The sequence below is a fragment of the Triticum aestivum genome, chromosome 4A (assembly GCF_018294505.1).
Source record: "Triticum aestivum cultivar Chinese Spring chromosome 4A, IWGSC CS RefSeq v2.1, whole genome shotgun sequence".
NCBI lineage: Eukaryota > Viridiplantae > Streptophyta > Magnoliopsida > Poales > Poaceae > Triticum > Triticum aestivum.
Window position 1 is genome coordinate 439,873,294 of NC_057803.1, and position 10,997 is coordinate 439,884,290.

A 10,997-nucleotide genomic window follows, 5' to 3' on the forward strand; every position below is an offset into this window, starting at 1 on the left:
ATGCTCCGAGGTCATCACATTTGATATTAAACAGATGATACAGGCTCAGGGGTATTCATGACCCAAAAAGAGAGCTGGTTGTACAATGTGCGGCAATGCTTGGTCTCTTTCCAAAAGAAAAAAATTTTCAATTATGGTTGAGTCTTATTGTTATGACCGGCCAGGTCTATGGCCGCAGGAGGCCCAACAGGCAGGCTTAGGCCCGCAAGTTATCTTAGTTTTATTTTCAGATTATGGTTATATATACGAGCTGTAAGACTATTTTGGGAATTAAGCAATAAGACTATTTCTATTGCCCGGCTCCCAGAGGAGCCGGAAACCCTAAACCCTAGCCGCCTCCTTCTCTCGCCGCCGCCGCACCGTGCCAGGACGGCGCCTCGCCGCCGGCCGCCGCGCTCAAGCCCTCGCCCTTCCCCCTCCTTTCCCTACTGTCTCCGGCCAAGACCGGGCAGAACCCTAGCCGCTAACACCTTGGTATCAGAGCATTCCAGGCCCTCAAGGGGGCCCTCACGACGGGACCCGTACTGCAGATGCCGGATTTCGACCCTCCCTTCACCGTCGACTGCGACGCTTCCGGTGCGGGGTTCGGTGCGGTCCTACACCAGGGCGAGGGACCCCTCGCTTTCTTCAGCCACCCCTTTGCCGCACGCCATCTCAAGTTGGCGGCGTATGAGCGTGAGCTCATTGGGTTGGTGCAGGTAGTACGCCATTGGCGGCCCTATCTTTGGGGTCGCTCTTTCCGGATCCGCACGGACCATTACAGCCTCAAGTTCATGCTGGATCAGAGGCTCTTGACGGTGCCCCAGCACCAATGGATCAGTAAACTCTTTGGCTTTGACTTCACCGTCGAGTACCGGCCGGGTCGCCATAACACCGTCGCCGACGCCCTGTCTCGGCGTGACGCCGATGTGGACGACGGTGCGGCGGAGGGGGCGGCCTTCTGCATCATCACCGGGCCCTCCTTCGCCCTCTACGCCGACATCCGCCGGGCGACCGCTGCCGCGGCCGACTCCCTCCTCCTGCAGCAGCAGCTAGCGGCGGGAGAACTGGAGGAGCCGTGGCGCCTCGCCGATGGCCTGCTTCTCCATGGGCGCCGGGTCTTTGTTCCGGCGCACGACGATCTTCGCCAGTAGGTGCTGCGCCTCGCTCACTCGGCGGGCCATGAGGGAGTGCAGAAGACGCTCCATCGTCTCCGTGCCGACTTCTACATTCCTGGGGATCGGGCCCTGGTCCGTGATTGGGTTCGGTCGTGTGTGACGTGCCAGCGCAACAAGACGGAGACTCTACGGCCGGCTGGCATGCTTCAGCCCTTGGAGGTCCCATCTCAGGTTTGGGCGGACATCTCCATGGACTTCATCGAGGGCCTTCCCAAGGTGGGCGGCAAGTCCGTCATTCTCACGGTGGTCGACCGCTTCTCCAAGTATGCTCATTTCATCGCGCTTGGCCATCCATATTCAGCGGCATTTGTCGCACGGGCCTTCTTCGATGGCATTGTCCGTCTCCACGGGTTCCCTTCTTCGATCGTCAGTGATCGGGACCCCGTGTTCACGGGACACGTGTGGCGTGACCTTTTCCGGCTGGCGGGCGTGAAGCTACACCTAAGCACCGCCTTCCACCCTCAGACGGACGGCCAGTCTGAGATCGTTAACAAGGTGATTGCCATGTATTTGCGTTGTGTTACAGGTGATCGCCCTCGCGCATGGGTGGACTGCTTTCGTGGGCAGAGTACTGCTACAACACCTCTTATCACTCCGCCCTCCGTGCTACGCCCTTTGAGGTGGTGTATGGCCGGCCACCCCCGCCGATCCTTCCGGTTGATCCGGCCTCGGCACGGACCAAGGTAGCCGGGGCTCTTCTGAGGAGCCGTGATGAGATGCTCGCGGAGGTCCAACAACGACTCCTGCAGGCCCAGCAGTTGGCCAAACGTTACTATGATGGCCACCATCGCGAGGCGGAGTACGCGGTGGGTGATTGGGTATGGCTGCGTCTACTTCACCGCTCTACGCAGTCCTTGGACCCACGCGCGAGGAAGAAGCTCGGTCCTCGCTATGCCGGTCCCTTTGCGATCCTGGAACGCATTGGGAAAGTGGCTTACCGTCTGCAGCTTCCGACAGGCGCGCGGATCCATGATGTCTTCCATGTCGGGCTGCTCAAGCCATTCCGCGGCGAGCCACCCGCGGCGCCGCCGGCCCTTCCACCGATCACGGACGGGCATCTCCTTCCTGAGCCAGAGAAGGCGCTGAAGGCTTAGCTGCGCCGAGGCTCCTGGTACGTGTTGATCCGGTGGACTGGACTACCAGAGGAGGACGCTACTTGGGAGCAGCGCGAGGAGTTCCGCCAGCACTACCCCGACTTTCAGCTCGAGGACGAGCTGTTTGCGCAGGCGGGGAGAGATGTTATGACCGGCCAGGTCTATGGCCGCAGGAGGCCCAACAGGCAGGCTTAGGCCCGCAAGTTATCTTAGTTTTATTTTCAGATTATGGTTATATATACGAACTATAAGACTATTTTGGGAATTAAGCAATAAGACTATTTCTATTGCCCGACTCCCAGAGGAGCCGGAAACCCTAAACCCTAGCCGCCTCCTTCTCTCGCCGCCGCCACACCGCGCCAGGACGGCGCCTCGCCGCCGGCCGCCGCGCTCAAGCCCTCGCCCTTCCCCCTCCTTTCCCTACTGTCTCCGGCCAAGACCGGGCAGAACCCTAGCCGCTAACACTTATGCTCCCGCAAACATTTTCCAAACTCTTAAGAAGGAAGCAAGTTCTACTTATGTTTCCTTGTGTGACCAGACATGGAAGATGGAATGGACCCCATTCTCATGCAGGACTCTTTGACCACCAAACAAATCATTTTCCAAAATGTTTCTTCAGCATATAATATGAAATGCATGATTTCTTAAATAACATCAACTGAACTTGGTTGGTTACACCAATATTTTCTTATTTGAGAAATGCAAAAGCTTTGTGTTCTATGCATCTTACATTCTTAAGAAGTTGGTCCTGATTCTCTCAACATGCAAAGTGTCCACCTCAACATCCCACTAAGCAATGCATTTAAGTCATGCACACATGCCATATCAACAAGCATACAATCAAACACCCTATACATGCCCGATGCCACATCAATTTTTCCTCTACTCATGCAACCACGTCATCTTTTTTACCATTCACTTCACGCCCATACACTCAACCATCGATCATGTGTTCCTGCTTGCCTTCCCATACTTCTTGCACATTTTTTTAGCAAACCGTACTTCTTGCACATGGGTTGATGCATTGATAGAATAAGAGTATGTACAAGCTGAAATGGGACACCCAAGATTAAAGCATGACACCCCTAGCCGCTAGGCACCACCTCAACTGGCAGCAAAGCCGCAAGACCTTTCACGCCAGCTGCCACCCATTGTCGGGCTTCCGACTTGATCGAGTCAAGGAAGGAAGGCATGCTAAGTTGAGCATTGTCGAAGATGATCACGTTGATACACCAGGCCACTAGCATGATGGCCGAGGCCATGCCCTTCCAAGCAGAGGTCGGAACGGAGCGACACGTCCGAAGCCACCAGTCCGCGAAGTCGTCCTCTGCATCTGGATGGCTCGCCGTCAAACGCAGCCAGGAAAGGGCCTCGTGCCACACTAAGCACGAGAAGGAGCAGGCAGTGAGGTGATGAGCCATCGTCTCCTCCGATTTATCACATAACACACAACATGGTGTGTGCTAAAGGCCTTGGCCCGCTAGGCGTTTAGTAGTCCAACAACGATCCTGAGGGGCGAGCCAGATGAAGAATTTGATCCTCAGGGGAGCCCAAGACTCCTAGTTTAACTTCCAAGGGCTCGAACCGACGACCCCCTAAAACATGCTGTCATAGCAGCTCTTGGACGTGTACTGGTAATCATGGGTCCAACGCCACTGCAGGACATCCGAAGAGGTGGAAAGCTGCACCCGGCTCACCATCCTCCAGACCTGGATGTACCACCAAAGGGCCAGAGGGCTAAAGGCTCCCTAATGTCCGTGATCCATCAGCAGCCAGCGATAGCCTCATTAACGGTCCGCCACTCCGTGGTGCGGCCAGAGACAAACTTAATGAGTTCAGGCACAATCCCTGAGTTGGCGTGGCCGTCGAGCCAACGGTCCTCGAAGAATAAGGTAGAAGTTCCACTGCGAACCACCATCTTTGTGGATGCGTAGAACACCCCATGCTCCTCGCGGGAGAATTGCATATCGAGGCCCCTCCAAGGGCGGAAGGGGTCGGTGTGCATCCTCCAGAACCAAGGATCCGTAGGCTGATCGTAGTCCAGCCAAGGTCTGAAACACATAAGCCCCTCAGGCAGAGTGGTCTGCACAACTTGAACAAGTTGATGTGGCAGTGACTGCCCTTCGTAGTTGCCCTACCCACCCAAAGGAAACCCCTAAGGATTTTGTCAACCTGCTTTTTGGTCGTCTTGTTCAAGCCTAGGACCATCATTTGATGAAGGGGCATGGTAGCCAAGACCAACTTGACCAAGGTTAGATGACCCCTTTTGCCATCATGGATACCCTCCACGTGGGAAGGCGATTCGCGATCTCGCCGACCAAGGGCTGGACCGCCACACCCAACAACTTTCGCAGAGCGAGGGGGATCCTAAGGTACTTGATTGGGAAGGTAGCAAGCTGGCACTCCACAACCGATGCCACCTCTAGGGCCTCCTCGTGAGTGTTAAGCTTCATGCTCTAGCCAACGCAGCCGAAAGTCCGAACCGATGGAAAGGGCTAGGCAATCCACATATACACTTCAACCCCCCATCTCGCGTGTGACGCGGGAAGTTAACACGTGGATAGACTCAAAGATATAGCTCAAGAGGCCTATACGTGGGCAGTGTTGAAGTGTATATGTGGATTGCCTAGCCCTTTCCATCAGTTCATACTTTTGGTTGTGTTGCCCAGTGCATGAAGCTTAACATGGTATCATAGCCCAAGGTCTTGAGTTCAAGTCTTGCCTTACGCAATTTATCCAATAAATGTTGTCCCCCCCCCCTTTGTGTCCACGTATAAACCTCTTGAGCCATACCTCTGAGTCTATCCACGTGTTGACTTTTCGCGTCACACATGAGGGGGTGTTGAAGTGTATATGTGGATTATCTAGCCCTTTTCATCAGTTAAGACTTTTGGTTGCGTTGGCTAGTGCATGAAGCTTAACATGGTATCGGGGCTAAGGTCTTCCCCCGCTTCCGCCGCTGATGGGTGAACTGTTTAGGTGCATACAACTTGCAACCAAAAGGTTCAGGGTTCAAAACCCAGTAAACGCAATAAAGAATTGCGGCCTTCCCCGGCCCGCTACCCACATCATAACTCCAAAGGAGCATAGACATGAGGAGGAGTGTTGGAGTATAATGTATGACCCTTTAGCACAGTTTGGACTTTTGGTTGCGTTGGCTAGTGCATGAAGCTTAACATTGTATTGGAGCTAAGGTCTTGAGTTCAAGTCCTGGCTTTCGCAATTTATCTAAAAATTGTCGCTGCCCCCCTTTGTGTCCATGTGTGGACTTCTGGAGCCATACCTTTGAGTCTATCCACGTGTTGACTGCATGAAGCTTAACAAACACAAAAGGGGGCAACAACAATTTTTAGATAAATTGCGAAAGCCAGGACTTGAACTCAAGACCTTAGCTCTGATACCATGTTAAACTGCATGCACTAACCAACATAATCAGAAGTCTTAACTAATGGAAAGGGCTTGGCAATCCACATATACACTTCAACAGTAAGAACAACCAATGGGAGACACCGAGCACTTTGCAGAATTGGTGTGCAACCTAGAAGTGTGCCCAAAAAGCACGAGCGAGCTATGAATGACAAGCAGTTCCTATCGATCCGGATGACGGAAGATAACGACTCGTCAATGTACAAAAAGATGCATGTTGTAGTTGTCAGGTCGACGGGTGCTAAGCGACGAAGCAATCCAACTTCCTTGGCCTTGGCCATCAACCTATTGAGTCAATCAGACCCTTGTGGTGCCAAACCGGCGGGCCCGTCTCTCCGTTGACCATCACCCTCGTCCTACTAGAGGATAGCATAATGGCAATCCACTTGCGGAAACACAGGCCAAAGCCAACCCCGCATAGGACCTCAAAGAGTAGCGGCCACGACACTGAATCGAACGCATGACCCATTCAAGCTTAACCATGGTGTTTGGCTCTCCCAACCGATGTAGGTATCTCACCATCTGTTCAGCCAACATGGAATTATCATGTATGCAGCGCCTCGAAATGAACACGCATTGGTTCTCCTCTACCAACGCCCCCAATCTCCACGAGAACCTAACAGCCGAGACTTTGGCCACCAACTTGGCGAAGATGTGAATGAGGCTGATGGGGTGGTAATCCTTCAAGGAGAGGCATCCGATCTCTTGGGTAACCGGATTACAAGGCCTGATCCAAACCCTGGAATCCTCGCCCACAAAGAGAGTGCAGCTTGGCGAAGGCGGCCAGGACATCGGCCTTCACAATTCCCCAGCAAGACTAGATGAACTCCACATGAATTCATCTGGTCCATGTACCTTCCCACGTGGCAACTGACGCACCACCTCCCAGACTTCCTCCATAATGATGGATAAGTCTGTGTACTAGGGTCCTTGTGGGGCTGCAGCACATGGTCCTTGTGGCAGTTAGGAGGATAAAGTCCTGGACCATCAAGGACTGGCTGTTAGGATAGAGTTCTGTTCTTGACCATCAAGGACTGTCAGTTAGCATCTTAGACTAGCATCTTAGACTAGCATCTTAGACTGGCATCTTGGCAGCATCTTAGCATATGCCTTGGCTGGCTAGCAGCCTATAAATATGTATCCCCAACCCCTCGGGTTGGTATGGCATTGTGTGAGAAATAAACCAACGAAAATTGTCCCAACTCTCCTAGTGTCATCCACAACTATCAATGCTCAGGTTGAAAGGTCTAACAAGTGGTATCAGAGCCTCGTTAACCTGCACCCTGAGCATTTCCTGTGAGCAGCCCAAGTCGGTAGCAGCAGCTGCTCCGTCTGCCTCTGGTTACCTTCCTCCCTCCGGACTGTCGAGCAGCAGCTCGTCTTCATCAGCCTCCTCTTCACGCAACAGCCCCCCTGCAGCGAGCCATGTCTGCAGGTCGCTCTCAGCACACGGCTACCTCGAGCATGCGGCGCCGGCAAGAGGCCGAGCGCGCCGTGGCAGAGGAGCGTGAGCGAGCGGCTGTAGCAGCGGCTGCTGCGGCGGCAAGAGTGTCGAGGCTGGCTGCAGCGGAGCTGGCAGCAGCCAGAGCGGAGGTAGAAGCAGCCAGGGCGGAGGTAGAAGCAGCAGCAGCAGCAGAAGCAGCCCGTGAGGCTACGGCGGATGCCAAGGCACTCCGCGGCAGCCCCGGCAGCTCCAGCAGCTCCGCGCCTGCGGACGACGGCGCCGACGCAGATCGCGCCAAAGTGGCGCAGGAGCGGACGGCGCAGTGGGCAGCCGAGCACGCCCGCGCTCCAGGTGGAGGCGCGCACCGCGACGGCGGCTGCAACGACCAGGACCGCGGCCTCTACGAGGTCCGGACTGTGGTCAGGGATGTTGGTTCCAGTGTTGGGTGGCCTACCCTCACTAAAACCAACTACGTCGAGTGGGCCGGGATCATGAAGGTCAGGCTCCAGGTGCGGCGCATGTGGGAGGCAGTCCAGGACAGCAACGTCGACCACCTAGAGGATCGACGGGCGCTGGACGCCCTCATCGCCGCAGTCCCGCCCGAGATGCAGTTCTCGCTTTCCAACAAGCGGACTGCCAAGGAGGCTTGGGACGCCATCGCCGCAGCACGCATCGGCAGCGACCGTGCTCGCAAGTCCACCCTGCAGGCACTTCGTAAGGAGTGGGAGAACCTGGGCTTCAAGCCAGGTGAGGACGTTGATGACTTTGCTCTCCGTCTCAACACTCTGCTGCAGAAGATGGTGAAGTTTGGCGATGCCACCTACACCGAGGAGAGAGCTGTCGAGAAGCTTTTTCGGTGCATTCCCGAGAAGTACAAGCAGATGGCTCGCTCGATCGAGTCGTTGCTGGACCTCTCCACGATGACGATCGAGGAGGCGATAGGTCGACTCAAGGTCGTCGACACCGACGAGCCACAGCCCCCCTCGGGGCCCGTCACCACCGGCGGGAAGCTGCTCCTAACTCGGGAGCAGTGGGATCCCAGCCTTGGTGACAAGAAGAAGGGGGAGCCTTCCTCCTCGACGGGCGGCCGCAAGCGTGGCAAGCAGCGTAAGGCGCGAAGAGGCCCCCCGGGCAGGGCACAAGGACGTGCCGAAGGTGACGCCCGCGGAGGCGCCAAGGACGGCGCCGCTGGCAAGCCCAGGCCGGCACAAGACAACAGTTGCCACAACTGTGGCCGGTTTGGCCATTGGGCCAATGAGTGTCGGCAACCACGACAAGGCCAGGCTCACGTCGCACAGGCGAAGGAGGAGGAGACGGCTCTGTTCATGGCGCATGCAAGCATTGAGCTACCCTCGGCGACTCCAGTCGCAAAGGCTTTCATCCACCTCGATGAGCCAAAAGCACACGCTCTTCTCGGCGATGGCTCCGGGAAGGACAAGGCTACGGGGTGGTGCCTCGACACCGGCGCCACCCACCACATGACCGGTCGAAGGGAATTCTTCGCCGAGCTCGACTCCGATGCGCGAGGCTCCGTCAAGTTCGGGGATGCCTCCGCTGTGGAGATAAAGGGCGTCGGCTCCGTCATCTTCACCACCAAGATGGGAGAGCACCGGCTGCTCACCGGTGTCTACTACATCCCCGCGCTAAGGAATTCCATCATCAGCTTGGGACAGCTGGATGAGAACGGCTCACGCGTGCTGATTGAGCATGGGGTCCTACGCATCTGGGATCGCCAGCGTCGCCTTCTCGCCAAGGTGCCCAGAGGTGAAAATCGACTCTACGTCCTTGATGTGCAGGTGGCACAACCGGTCTGTCTCGCTGTCCGTCGAGACGACGAGGCGTGGCAGTGGCATGAGCGCTTTGGGCACCTTCACTTTGAGGCCCTGAAGCGTCTAAGTGCCAAGGAGATGGTGCGAGGCCTGCCATGCCTCGACCATGTGGAGCAGTTCTGCGACATCTGCGTACTGACAAAGCAGAGACGACTCCCCTTTCCCCAACAGGCGAGTTTTCGGGCTAAGGAGAAGCTGGAGCTCGTGCACGGAGACCTGTGCGGCCCGGTGACGCCAGCCACACCAGGAGGTCGACGCTACTTCCTGCTGCTCGTCGACGATCTCTCCCGCTACATGTGGGTGATGATCCTCGGCAGTAAGGGAGAAGCGGCGGACGCCATCAGGCGCGCGCAGGTTGGTGTGGAGGCGGAGAGCGGCCGCAAATTGCGCGTGTTGCGCACTGACAACGGCGGCGAGTTCACGGCGGCTGAATTCGCGTCGTACTGCGCCGATGAGGGCATCCAGCGCCACTACTCCGCGCCGTACAGCCCGCAGCAAAACGGCGTCGTCGAGCGGCGCAACCAGACGGTTGTGGGGATGGCTCGGGCTCTCCTCAAGCAGAGAGGGATGCCGGCTGTCTTCTGGGGAGAGGCGGTGCTAACGGCCGTCTACATCCTCAACCGCTCTCCTACTAAGGCACTCGACGGCAGAACTCCGTACGAGGCCTGGCATGGGCGGAAGCCGGCGGTCTCTCATTTGCGGGTCTTTGGCTGCCTTGCGTTCGCCAAGGAGCTCGGCCACATCGGCAAGCTCGACGACAGGAGCACTCCGGGAGTCTTCATCGGCTACGCGGAGGGCTCAAAGGCCTACCGCATCCTCGACCCAAAGACACAACGTGTGCGCACAGCGCGAGACGTCGTGTTCAACGAAGGGCGAGGGTGGCAATGGGACAAGGCGGTGGACGACGGCTCGACGCCGACGTATGACGACTTCATTGTCGAGTACGCTCACTTCAAGGAAGCTGGGGGAGCAAGCAGCTCCTCTTCACCGGGCACGTCTACCCCGGCCCCCAAAACTACATCGACTCCGGCGCCTGCTACACCGACGACACCACAACCGGCGACGCCGCATACTCCAGCCCCGGCGGTCGCCACTCCGGGCTCGTCTTCATCAGCACCAGCTCACGCAGAGCACAACCCGATGAAGTTCGCTTCCCCGCTCACTCACGACGAGGAGCGGGTCGACGCATGGTATGGAGGCGAACCGCTGCGGTACCGTACGATGGATAATGTGCTCGGCGACCAGCCGGTGCCAGGACTGGTGCCACGTGACCTGGAGGCGCAGCTACAGCTCGTGTGTGAAGACGGCGAACCACGGTCCTTTGCAGAGGCCGAGAGAGACGCGGCATGGCGCGCCGCGATGAAGTTGGAGATGGATGCGGTCGAGCAAAACCGCACCTGGGAGCTTGCTGATCTCCCTCGAGGTCACCGCGCAATCACCCTTAAGTGGGTGTTCAAGCTGAAGAGGGATGGAGCCGGCGCCATCATCAAGCACAAGGCTCGTTTGGTGGCCCGAGGCTTCTTGCAGCAGGAAGGAGTCGACTTCGACGACGCTTTCGCTCCCGTGGCACGGATGGAGTCCGTGCGACTTCTCCTTGCGCTGGCTGCCCAGGAGGGCTGGCGTGTCCACCACATGGACGTTAAGTCGGCATTCCTCAATGGCGACTTGAAGGAGGAAGTCTACGTGCATCAGCCACCGGGGTTTACGATTCCCGGCCAGGAGGGCAAGGTGCTCCGCCTGCGCAAGGCTCTCTATGGCCTGCGGCAGGCACCCAGGGCGTGGAACGCCAAGCTGGACTCCACGCTGAAGAAGATGGGTTTCGAGCAGAGCCCGCATGAGGCTGCCGTCTACCGACGGGGGAGTGGAGGAAATGCCCTGCTGGTGGGCGTCTACGTTGACGACCTGGTGATCACCGGCACCAAAGATGCAGAGGTGGCGGCGTTCAAGGAAGACATGAAGGCCACGTTCCAGATGAGTGACCTGGGGCTCCTCTCCTTCTATCTAGGGATTGAGGTGCACCAGGACCACTCCGGGATCGCGCTTCGAC